Below are 12,705 nucleotides of genomic sequence, written 5' to 3' on the forward strand. Positions count from 1 at the left end.
AATAGCTGCTGCTTAATGGAGCAATGCCAGAGCCATTTGGTTTCTGTTCATCTCAGAAAAGAGACATGAACGGAGGCTGTGAAATGATAGCATCGCAAATGCAAACTGAAGAGAGTTTTCTGTTTAAAATGTACTACACCTCTACTCCAATATAACGCTGTCCTCAGGAGCCAAAAAAATCTTACCGTGTTATAGGTGAAACCGCGTTATAGCGAACTTGCTTTGATCCGCCAGAGTGCGCAGCCCCGCCCCCCCGAGCACTGCTTTACCGCGTTATATCCGAATTTGTGTTATATCGGGTCACGTGGTATCGGGATAGAGGTGTACTGGGGGGAAAAAGCTCACAGACTTAACAGAAGGTTTAGTGTGATACTGATTACTCTCCTTCCCCTCCCCAGCTTTCCCACAGTTTGTGATCTTCATACCGTGTTCAGCCATTTCATACTGGGCAGCGGCACCCAGAACTGCGACAAAGAAAACAAAGGCCATGATTTTTAGAACTGGAGGCCTAAAATTGGGACTAAATCCATATTTAGGACCCTAAATAAATGGCACAATTTTCAAAAGGGCTCAGCACCCAGCAGCTCCGTGTGATCCCAAAGGGTGGGTGGCTCCTCAAATCCTTTAAAAACTGGGCCACCAGTTTAGGAGCCTAACCTTAGGCACCCAATTTTGAAAGTCTTGTCCAAATGCTGAAAAATACACAAGACAAATGAGCTTTCCAGCTTTGTGTTCATCTGTCCCTCAATACACCTACATATAATTAATCTGGGGTACACAAGTGCTGGAAACTAGACACATAAAGGGTAAAAACCTCATAAAAGTCTGCAGGTCCTATAAAGAAAGGTACACAGAGGCCAAAGCAGTATTTGATTTCGTTTCTAATTATTCATTTGTTATTAAATGCCAATGTCTGGCCTTGTATAAGACACAGAAGGAGATGAGGTCACTGCCTCAAGTGACTTACTAGCCAATAAATGTCCCCATTCCAACAGGTTATTACTCCTTTCGCTAGAGGATGCCAATAATGCTGAACACATGAATGCTCTTAACGTATTTAAAGTTAATAGTACGTACATACACTTACCTATGTGCGCCCACAGTGAAATCAAATTAGACATAAAATGGATGATTTCTTTGGAAAAAATCTGTTGTTTTGTCAGATTTTAAAAATCTGACCCTCTTGGCCTTGTGCTTTTAACCTTCCTATTTGTAAGAATGGCTATCCTGTGAAAGGGGAAAAAATACTGAATTCAGTGCTTACCCGGCATATCTCCTTTAGAGTAGCTGAACTGTACATAACAAAAGCCAAATTTCTACATTCTTCCCCACTACAAATTGGTTTGTCAGTGTCCAAAATGGATTTGTAGGAGTTACAGAGGTGTCTATTCCAGTATTTTTATAGAGAAGATTTTCATCCAGTGGTTAAACTTTCAATGAGGGTTTCGCTTTGTCAGATTCTCTGTGGAGCTCGAGCAATGTCTTACAGCAACGAGCCCGTAACTCTGCAGTCTGGAGACAAGGCTCAGTGCAGCTTTTATTACTGTACAGACATAGCCAACACACCGTAACTTTGTTGTTATTATAGCTTGATGGCCTATTTGTTTCAATACACAGCTAGGTTCTGAAGGAAGATCCAAAACAAGCTAAGATGGAGAAAGCAAACCCAGAAACCAGTTCTGACTCTGCAGTCAAGTCAGGAATGAAGGTAACCACAGACACACCAAGGACATTAGATTCCTGTACTACAATACGGAAGTGGCACAGTCACATCCTGGTTGTGCCTCATGGCTGTCATAGGGACTTTCAGAGTCACCATGTGAAAATGTCAGCACTGCTGTACTTGAACAAATTTTCATTCAGTTCTTAAATTCCAACTGGTACCCTACTTTCTGGCCAGGGTAATTACATGCAGCATAGTAGAAATCCACCTTCACAGTTTTGTGTTAAATCAGGTATTATTTGTCACTTCTTTCCCTGAATTGTTGGAGTATTGCTGTTAAACAACTAACATGCTTTACCCATGAGGTAGCTGCAGTGATCTTTGCATGTACAGTATATAAAGCACTTATGGTTTAAATGCATTAATCCTTTTAAGAGAAACCTGCCAATCGTGGGGTGGGGGAGGGGGAGAGGAAATCACATTTTTCTGAAAAATGTTGTATATATCATCATGTGCCAGCAATGCCCCTCTGCTATGTACATTGGCCAAACCGGACAGTCTCTACGCAAAAGAATAAATGGACACAAGTCAGATATCAAGAATTGTAACATTCAAAAACCAGTAAGAGAGCACTTCAATCTCCCCAAACACTCAATAACAGACTTAAAAGTGGCCATTCTTCAACAAAAAAAACCTTCAAAAACAGACTTCAACGAGAAACTGAAGAACTGGAATTAATTTGCAAACTGGACACCATCAAATTAGGCCTGAATAAAGACTGGGAGTGGCTGGATCACTGCAAAAAGTAATTTTCCCTGTTGATATTCACCCCTTCTTGTCAACTGTTGGGAATGGGGCACATCCATACGGATTGAATTGGCCTCGTTAGCACTGCACCCCTCTATTGGTAAGGCAACTCCTATCTTTTCATATGCTGTATATTTATACCTGCCTACTGTATTTTTCACTCCATGCATCTGATGAAGTGGGTTATAGCCCACGAAAGCTTATGCCCAAATAAATTTGTTAGTCTCCAAGGTGCCACAAGGACTCCTTGTTGTTTATGCTGATAAAAACTAACATGGCTATCCCTCTGAAACCTGTACCTACTATAGTTATCCGTAACCTCCAAGAACACTACAGCTGAAAGAAGTTAGCAAAAACAAACCGTATTTTTTCAGTTTATTTGGTGCATTTGACAGTACTTCCTTTATAGCCAATTTCGCTGTAGCCCCTAAATAGTCAGCTTCTCTCTTTCTGAAAATACCATTATAACTAGGGCCCCACCAAATTCACCACCGGGAAAAATGCATCACGGACTGTGAAATCTGGTCTTTTGTGTACTTTTACACTATACTATACAGATTTCACAGGGGGAACCAGCATTTCTCAAACTTGGGGTCCTGATCCAAAAGAGGGTCATGGGGGGTGGGGGGGCAGGAAGGTTATTGAAGGAGGGTCACGGTATTGCCACCCTCACTTCTGCGCTGCCTTCAGAGCAGGGTGGCTGGAGAGCTGCGGCTGCTGGCCAGGCACCCAGCTCTGAAGGCAGCACCCTGCCAGCAGCAGTGGAGAAGTAAAGGTGGCAATACCATATGATGCCACCCTCACTTCTGCGCTCCTGCCTTCAGAGTTGGGTCAGGACTCCTGTAGTTACAACACCATGACATTTCTGATTTAAATATCTGAAATCATGAAATTTACGATTTTTAAAGTCCATTGACTGTGACATTGACCAAAATGGACCATGAATTTAGTAGGGCCCTAGTTATAACCATCAACAGGAGAGAAGAAAAACCCTTATACATCTCAAAAAAGATGGAATTTTAAAAGGACAACAGTATTTAACAGGAGTGAAATATGGGGAATGACTTTTTCTGGAGTTAGTCAATTTCACAAAAGTCAAGTTGGTAGATTCCCTTTTAAACTGCTGTAATATCATGACTTGTCAAAGAATGAAGTCCCTGATAAATATGAGCAAACATCCAGGCAAAAAGCTGTGAACGTACATGTAGGTGAAATGGCGATGGGAAATGGCAAGTAGGATTTTTATGTATTTATTTAAATTTACATTTATTTGCTATTTAAAAACTGTCAACTTGAAATCTTTTTTTTTTTTTTTTAAAAGGAGTCTCCTAACCATTATTGTGGTTTCAGAATCACATAATACTATTTTTAAAAGTGTTTTTCTTCCCTCTTTATGACTATGTTAAAGACAGACCTCCACAAACGGGAGAAAAACTGTACTGGAGAAACAGCAAAACTGAATTACACATTCAAATTCTGTCAACTGGACAAAGCAAAACTGAAAAAGCTAGTCTCTCTCGTCTTTCAGTTCTAGTAACTGTAAATGTGCCGTGTAATAGTAGGTACAAAGATTTCAGAGAAGAATGTTGTTTTCTAAGATGATGATGTTCCATTTTAAAAAAAAGAAGCACATGGTGGGGAGGGAACAGGCAGAATGGAAACAATGAAGCAGGTTCTTCCTAGCCAGCATTTAAGAAAGGTGTTGTCAACCTTCAGAGCCTTTGAAATCCCTCAAGTAATTAAACAGTCAAGTGGGATGAGGCTTTTAGCTTTGCAAATGTCAGTTATTAACATTGCTCCTAGCGCCAACACAGACACCAAACATTAAAATTATGTCTCTATTCATTGACAAGAAGGGGGATCTGAGGGAGGGATATGGAAAGGTGGTGGAAGGGGAGGAAAACAAATGAAATCTTGTCCTCAAAAGCATCTGTCAGAAAAATTCTGCTGTTTGAACTCAATGCAGATTCTCCAGGAGAGATGACAAAATCAAATTTTCAGAGCTGCTTTAAACTGCTTGTCTGTGGCAGCCTGCTCCTGACTTGCATAATGTAAATGAAGGAGGATTTCTTATGAGGGTTGCAGCAAAAGCCTCACTCACGTAGGAAAGTACTTTAACGGCTGGACTGGATTTTCATTCTCTTGTCTCGTTGGATATTTAACAAATGTCGAAGTTATTTTTCATTTTTAGTAGTTATGGGAACTTAACAAATGGATATTATTTTTCAGTTAACTGTACGTCGTGGTGAAGGCAGCTGATTTGCTGCAAAATCAACACTAGAAAAGAGATGCTGCATTTCAATGCATTTCCCTGATGAAAGATTTTATAAATATTAAAAAAAAAAATGGACGCAGTTTGGCATGATTATGTATGGATTTCTTGGTTTGCCTATAATTCCACCACTTCCATGCACTTCATACTATATTATTTTCCTATCCTTAATGTCTCAAAATAACCCCTCATGGAACAATGCTAGCTGTTATTTAAGTGGTTTTGATATTGCAGGCTGCACAAGGTTTCATTTTTATTATAAAATACTTGTGATGATCCCCGAGGCCTGGTCTACACTGAAAAATTGTATCAGCATAGCTACATCAGTCAAAAAAACTACACCCCTGACCACACAGTCCTGACCACAGCAGCTATTGAAGAGGGCGTCTGTCGACATAGCTAACTTCATTTGGGGATGTGATGCTCATACACCACAGAAAAAACCCTTCTGTCAGCAAAATTGCATCTACACAATGGAGTTATGCCCGCCTACTTATGCGGACATAGCTATGCCGTAGCGTTGACACAGCCATAGTCTCCATAGTGTAGACATACCTTTTGTCTATATAGCCAGAGTCAAATGAATCAGAGTCTTCAACCTGCAGAGCAAAATGGACAATCAAGTCAATTGCAAATAACTTTGTAATAGATATTCAGAGGGTTGGAACAAGTTATCCACTAAAGTGAATCAATTTTTCCCAGAACTGCAAAAATTCCAGTAAGCCTTCTCCTCTTCTCTAACCACTGTGAATGTCAGGTGGTTCCTACGAAATCCCCAGAGAGACCAACTGAAATGTCAGAAGCAAGAGAGGGTTAGATACAGCTTCCCCTGCTCAATAAAAACCAGTAATAATGGTGATGGGGTATTACATTTGCGTACCGCATCAAAACTACAATTCTGCACAGCGATCAGCATTTATTCATGGTGCCTGACAAGAAATCATACGTATGTGACCCAGAACCATCCATCTTTACCTGTTAAAAGCTAAAATACTCTACATCTATGAATTTCTAAACAGAAAAACATGCCGGCTGCCTTTGAAGATGGAAGGTTTCGCAAGCTCTTAATTTTTTATCCATCAATCATGGTTATGTATCACATACCAACTCTCTAGCCACGATTAACACCTAAATAACCCATACTGCATGATCTGAATTAGACTGGAGAGAAAAACTGCAAAGCACAGAGTGCTGGGAGGGAAAGGGGTTGGGGGGAAGAGGGTTGCTGCACGTTTATCCTAGAAGAATCGGTGGGCACCTTCTCATCATGTTGCCCCTTGCTAATGGACGGCAAGTACATTTTCTACAACTAGCCACATTACTCAGAATTTAGGATGGAGCTCACAAGGGCTGTTCCATACTCTGCAGCCTTAATTCCTGTTGAAGCTATGGCACCCCATAACCTCACAGGACCAGACCATTACCACCGACTCATTTACAATAAGAAGCACAGATTCCAGCCTTCAGGGATGGATCGCTTGATAAGCTGCCCTGTTCTGTTCACTCCCTCTGAGGCATCTGGCACTGGCCACTGTCAGAAAACAGGATACTGGGCTAGATGGATAGACTATTAATCTGAACCTGTATGGCCATTCTTATGTATTTGGGACTCAAAAGATAAGTTTGATACCAAGTACAAGAGGGATAAAGAGAAGCGACAGCACAGACCTTCACTCACAGTGCAAATACGGAACCATGGTAGTTTAAAAGTTATCTGTTTTGATTTAAACTAAGGGACAGAATCCAAACAAAAAGAGAAGTTTTGAAATAAATCAGACTGATTTCTTTAAAAAAAGTTTTCCTGCCTCATATTCATGACTCAGCATTTGAGGTCAAGAAATTATAGTAATAAATAGTGGGAGGGTACAGGAGAACTGTGTGGGATGGAAGCAGAGTTGGATCTGCAATGAGACTTCAGGGGTAACTAAAGAAAACAAGAAGTTATCTGACGTCAACAAGACTGAACAGTCACTGAATTAACACTGAAGAGGCTTGCTGGCTAGAATCTGTTTCCAGTGCAGTTCTGAATGGAACAGCAGCAACAATAAAAAACTTAGAGCGAATTGCAGTACTAACTCGTTAGCTTCACTAGCACCAGAACACAAACTTCCAACACAGTTCTGTCACTGTACCTTGACCCTGCTGTTCCAGTCCTGGATCCCCATAAATTTTTGCGAAAAGCTACTTGATCAGCGTACTCCCGACCTACACAATAAGGACATGCAGTACCAGTGCTATTACGAGGCAATATTGGAATGGATTTTTTTTCATTGCCAATAACCCATGCTGAGCATGATAATTGAAAAAACAAACTAGCATTATTATTTGTCACTTGAGGGGGAAAAAAAAAATCTAGAACAGCACTAACCCATCTCCCTTGGCATGAAGGTAGATGCGGTAAGACAGTTGTATGCCTCTTTTACTACTATGGAGTAGGCATTGTCTAGTGATTAGAGCATAGAACTGGAAGTCAGGAGATCAGACCTCCTGTGAACTCAGCCTCATTTTCCCCATCTAGAAAACAGGAATACCAGGCTTTGTGAAGATCAGAGGGTGAAAAGAGCTTTGAGATTCTGGGTTGAAAAATGATAAGAGAAGGGGAAAGTATTTTTAAATGGATCACAAAGTACTTATTAACATTAAATACACTTATGCATTTTCGCTCACTACCTTTCCTAAATGCATACAAAAGGATCTCTCAAAACTGGGTGACTGGGCAACAAAATGGCAGATGAAATTCAATGTTGATAAATGCAAAGTAATGCACATTGGAAAGTATAATCCCAACTATGCATATAAAATGATGGGGTCTAAATTAGCAGTTACCACTCCAGAAAGACTTTTCACCTTGGAAAAGAGACTGCTAGGGGAGATATGATTGAGGTCTATAAAATCATGACAGCTATAGAGAAAGTAAATAAGCAAGTGTTGTTTATCACTTCTCATAACACAAGAAGTAGGGATCACGAAATGAAATTAATAGGCAGCAGCTTTAAAACAAATAAAAGGAAGTATTTCTTCACACAACGCACAGTCAACCTGTGGAACTCCTTGCCAGAGGATGTTGTGAAGGCCAAGACCATAACAGGGTTAAAAAAAGAACTAGATAAATTCATAGAGGATAGGTCCATCAATGGCTATTAGCCAGGATGGGCAGGAATGGTGTCCCCAGCCTCTGTTTGCCAGAAACTGGGAATGGGCGACGGGATGGATCACTTGATCATTACCGGTTCTGTTCATTCCCGCTGGGGCACCTGGTGCTGGCTACTGTCGGAAGACAGGATACTGGGCTAGATGGACCCTTGGTCTGACCCAGTAGGGCCATTCTTATGTTCTTATGTTCATATTGGGGGAGAAACTCTTGAAATGAAAGTTAGACTGGGTTCAAAATGTTTGTGATTACTTTGCTAGGAAAATGGCTGCTGCAACTTTCAGACACTGATGCCAGTCAGCAATGGCTCTCTCTCTTTAGGATGGCAAATTAAATATAATGTACACAGAGCAAGCATTACGTTCAATGTGAAGACAGTGCGTGTGCAGCTTAAATCAGCAAGGAGGGCAATTCAAGTTTTGCTACATGATTTTAAGAAGGGGTTGAGGATAAGCCAGGACACAGATAAGATGCACGCTCCCAACACAGAAGATTTTTTGGCTATTCAGCAACGAAGATTTTTAAATTGTTTCAGTGCGTGAGATTACGTGCAGAGGACAGGAAGGCAGGCTTAAAGGGAGCATGAAGAGGTAAAATATAAAAATCTGGTGTGAATGCCAGAGTCTATGCCACCAGAGAAGAACCTTGCTACTGATACTACCCATGAAACCAATTTAGGAAAATAACCATATTTAGGAATCAAATAAGTAATAAGCGAGCTTAATGTACTTGTTCCAATGGTGAGGCCAAAGGGTCTTCATCCGTTACCATAGGTCTTACATTCATATTCTGTTGTAAGAGGATAATTTTACTAAATTTTACTAAAGAGGTATTAATGCAGGCAATCATTTAAATCCAAGCAAACACTGGTCTGCAACATTTACTGCCACAAAATGTAAGCACAGGAAAGCCAACCTAGCTAGGATCAGGAATGGAAAAGATTAGTTTATCACTGTCTATTCCCTAACAAGTTAGGAATGGTGGTAGGCTTCTAATTCAGGTTGCCTGGTTATGTAGTTTAGAGAACAGCATTGCAACTTTCCATATTTGCATAAGAAGTTAGTGGTTATTTATTTTCAGCTATCCTTATATATTGCTACAAGAGCCTTTTCTGGATTCCTGCCCTCTCTGGTGCTAAATGCGTGCACTTGCCAGTAATATTATTTTACACTGAAAGAGCTCCTATCTAAAGATCTTAAAGTGCTTTACACACATCAATGAATTAAACCTCACAACATCTGTGTGAGGTAGAGGAGTGTCCACATTTCCACATAAGGACACTGAGGCATAAACCAAAAGCAATTCTACATGCTAGGGTAATGCACTATGGGAGCATGATTTCTCAAGCACACCAATACACTGTGCATTAATCCAACCATTCAGACCCTGCTACTGCCCGTTAAAAGTTCCCTAGTGCACTTTTACGTAGTGCTGTTTCAAACAACTCCCTAGTGCTCACGGCTACTCCATGCAGACATCCCCCAAGTGACTTGCTCATGGTCATAAGTGGTCAATGGCAGAGCTGGAATAAAGACTCCAGTCTGCTGACTCTAAGCCTTGAGACTATCTCTAGTCAGTCTCCATTGCAAAACTAACTAACAGTAAGAAAAGTAGGCTTTCAAAAGAACTGGGAGGAGAGTGGAGAAGAATTTTAATCTCAAATCCATGATTTAATGTTATCAGACTTTAGGTAATCAAGTCAAATTCTTTCAAAGAAAGTGAAATTTACAATCTCACAGCTAGAGGTACCTTTGCAAGAGTCAGACTCGTTATATTAAAAATTAGATACCCTTGCCTACAGTTGGTTACTAACATCATCAACTATTAAAATGGCAATTAATGTTCTCCTCCCAACAACAATTATGTGGCATTTACATTTTGCATCTCTCTTAGCTTAGACAACGAAGAGTTGATGTGTCAGTTTAACATTTCGGTTCTCACCTATTAACAGTGCAATGTTTGAGTTAGAAGAAATACTGGGAAGATTATTTAAAAAAACGTTTATAGCAAAAAAAAAAAAAAATTATTTCATGGCTATACTTCTATTGGTCTCAGGTTTATGTAAGATACTGTTTTTAACCAAAATTAAATTGCAGTCCATCTTGTACCTGACGTTCCCATCAATTTTGTCATTGGGGCAGATTTTCAAATGGAAAGTCAATAGGACAATCTGGGCACTTCTGCATATTACCTGTATAGTCTTACACCCCCACTGAAGCTATATGACTATAAAAGGGAAAGGAAAGGAGCTACTCATTTAAGTGGTCTCCTTTGAATTCTGTTACTTTCAGGACTTCTGTGTTTTCCATATTGCAATGTGATATAAATATAACAAGGCTAACATTTTGAAATCTGAGAGCTTAATGTTAGACTCCTAAATCCATATTTACACATTCCAAGAGCCCTGATTTAAGGCGTTTCCAAATGAATTTGAAAGGTTAACTTTAGGCACCGAATTTAAAAATTTTGGCCGAAGATTTTATTTGAAAAGCAATCATTCTCACTTAAGGACCACAAATCCAAAATGAGGGTTTGGGATTTTTTGTTGTTATCTCTTTAATAAAATAATAATAATAAAAAAGTATTGTGGATACACCTTATTCATTTTTCATACATTTTAAACAAGATTCAACATGCCTAGTGACAATACAATCTACATTTGGCTCTACTTATTAGTGTTGTGTGATCCTCCAATTTCTACTAGAATTACAAATGCATTGCTTTCTTCAACAGACTTCTGTTGCATGATTTTTGAGGAGGCGGGTAAAAGATTATGCTAAGAAAGTCATATCTTCACTTACCACCATAAAATAGCATGCAGCCTCTTTCTGTTTCGATGATAGCACAGGCCTTCTGTTCTGTGTGACACCCATTCATCCCAGGCCCCTTTGTATTATGTTAGAGTGCCCTCTCTCTCTTTTGTCTCCCAAGTATTGTCAGTCACTGTGCGTAAAACCCAGCACTAGACTAACTTTGGGAAGTGGGAGTACTCTAAACCAGACCTCGAACACTCACACCTTGCAGCCTTTGAACAACAATGAAAGGTCACAAATTAACATGTGCAAGACTGATAGGAATAATCATTCAGAAAAAAAGTGCAAATCCATGAATCCACTTCATATCTGTACACCACTATGTCACACTGAAATCTTTAACTGTCCAAAGCTATTGTACTTAGCAGTTAACTCCCCTATGTTGAGGTTTTAAAAAAAGACATAGTGCACCCACTTCTCCCCCAAAGAAGAGAGAATCTATTACCAGGCACTGTTTAATTCACCTTCACTTGACAGAGCCAGACGAGTACCCAGAAGTCACCTCCTACAAGACAGGCCCAACAAAGAAAATAACAGAACACCACTAGCTGTCACCTTCAGCCCCCAACTAAAACCTCTCCAGCGCATCATCAGAGATCTACAACCTATCCTGAAAGATGATCCTTTACTCTCACAGATCTTGGGAGACAGACCTGTCCTCGCTTACAGACAACCCCCCAACCTAAAGCAAATACTCACCAGCAACCACACATCACTGAACAAAACCACTAACCCAGGAACCTATCCTTGTAACAAACCCCGATGCCAACTCTGTCCACATATCTATTCAAGTGACATCATCATAGGACCTAATCACATCAGCCATACCATCAGGGGCTCGTTCACCTGCACATCTACCAATGTGATCTATGCCATCATGTGCCAGCAATGCCCCTCTGCCATGTACATTGGCCAAACCGGACAGTCTCTACGCAAAAGAATTAATGGACACAAATCTGACATCAGGAATCAAAATACTCAAAAACCAGTGGGAGAACACTTTAACCTGTCTGGTCATTCAGTGACAGACCTGCGGGTGGCTATATTACAACAGAAAAACTTCAAAAACAGACTCAAAGAGAGACTGCAGAGCTAGAATTGATATGCAAACTAGACACAATCAACTCCGGTTTGAATAAGGACTGGGAATGGCTGAGCCATTACAAACGTTGACTATCTCCCCTTGTAAGTACTCTCACACTTCTTATCACACTGTCTGTACTCGGCTAGCTTGATTATCACTTCAAAAGTTTTTTTTCTTTTTCTCTTAATTAATTGGCCTCTCAGAGTTAGTAAGACAACTCCCACCTGTTTATGCTCTCTGTATGTGTGTATATATATCTCCTCATTATATGTTCCATTCTATATGCATCCGAAGAAGTGGGCTGTAGTCCACGAAAGCTTATGCTCTAATAAATTTGTTAGTCTCTAAGGTGCCACAAGTACTCCTGTTCTTCTTTTTGCGGATACAGACTAACACGGCTGTTACTCTGAAACTTCACAGGCAATGGCCTTTACCAGTTTTCTGGACTTTTTAGCATTATTTTAAATTTAAACCAAAATCCAAATGAAACAGCTACATTTTGATCTCCTCTATGTAGATAAGAGCTGTAGCCTCTCCAGGTTAGAGAGGCAAGGAGATTTAATTACTGCCTTTAAAGCCTCCTGAAAGAAGGGAAATATATTTCAATCCCAACAAAATTAGCATACATAAGAGGCCAATGAAATGTCCAACAAGAGAGAACAGATTATAGTAATAAGGAATAATCAATCCCATACTAAAGTGCCTCTTGAGATTAGGAATAATTGCAAGATACGTTTTCCCATTAAGAGACAGCTGTGCCTTTGGCATCTTTGTGCATAACCCCACAGGCTAGCATGGCAATTGGTGGATAAAGCCCCTGCCCCTAGGAAGTCACAATCCCTTTGTTGTTACAACCCGGTGTCCCTGAGCAGAGTATGCTATGCGATTATGCCAAATGTCATGAGCGCATAGGTG

General features: G+C 40.2%; 1 protein-coding gene across 1 annotated transcript in view; it reads right to left on the reverse strand.

The window, feature by feature from the left end:
* UBE2O (ubiquitin conjugating enzyme E2 O) overlaps positions 1–12,705 on the reverse strand; it is an 88,207-nt gene that overhangs the window by 74,756 nt on the left and 746 nt on the right. The gene's annotated exons all lie outside the window — the stretch shown is intronic.

This window comes from Malaclemys terrapin, chromosome 13 (genome assembly GCF_027887155.1).
Source record: "Malaclemys terrapin pileata isolate rMalTer1 chromosome 13, rMalTer1.hap1, whole genome shotgun sequence".
Lineage (NCBI taxonomy): Eukaryota > Metazoa > Chordata > Testudines > Emydidae > Malaclemys > Malaclemys terrapin.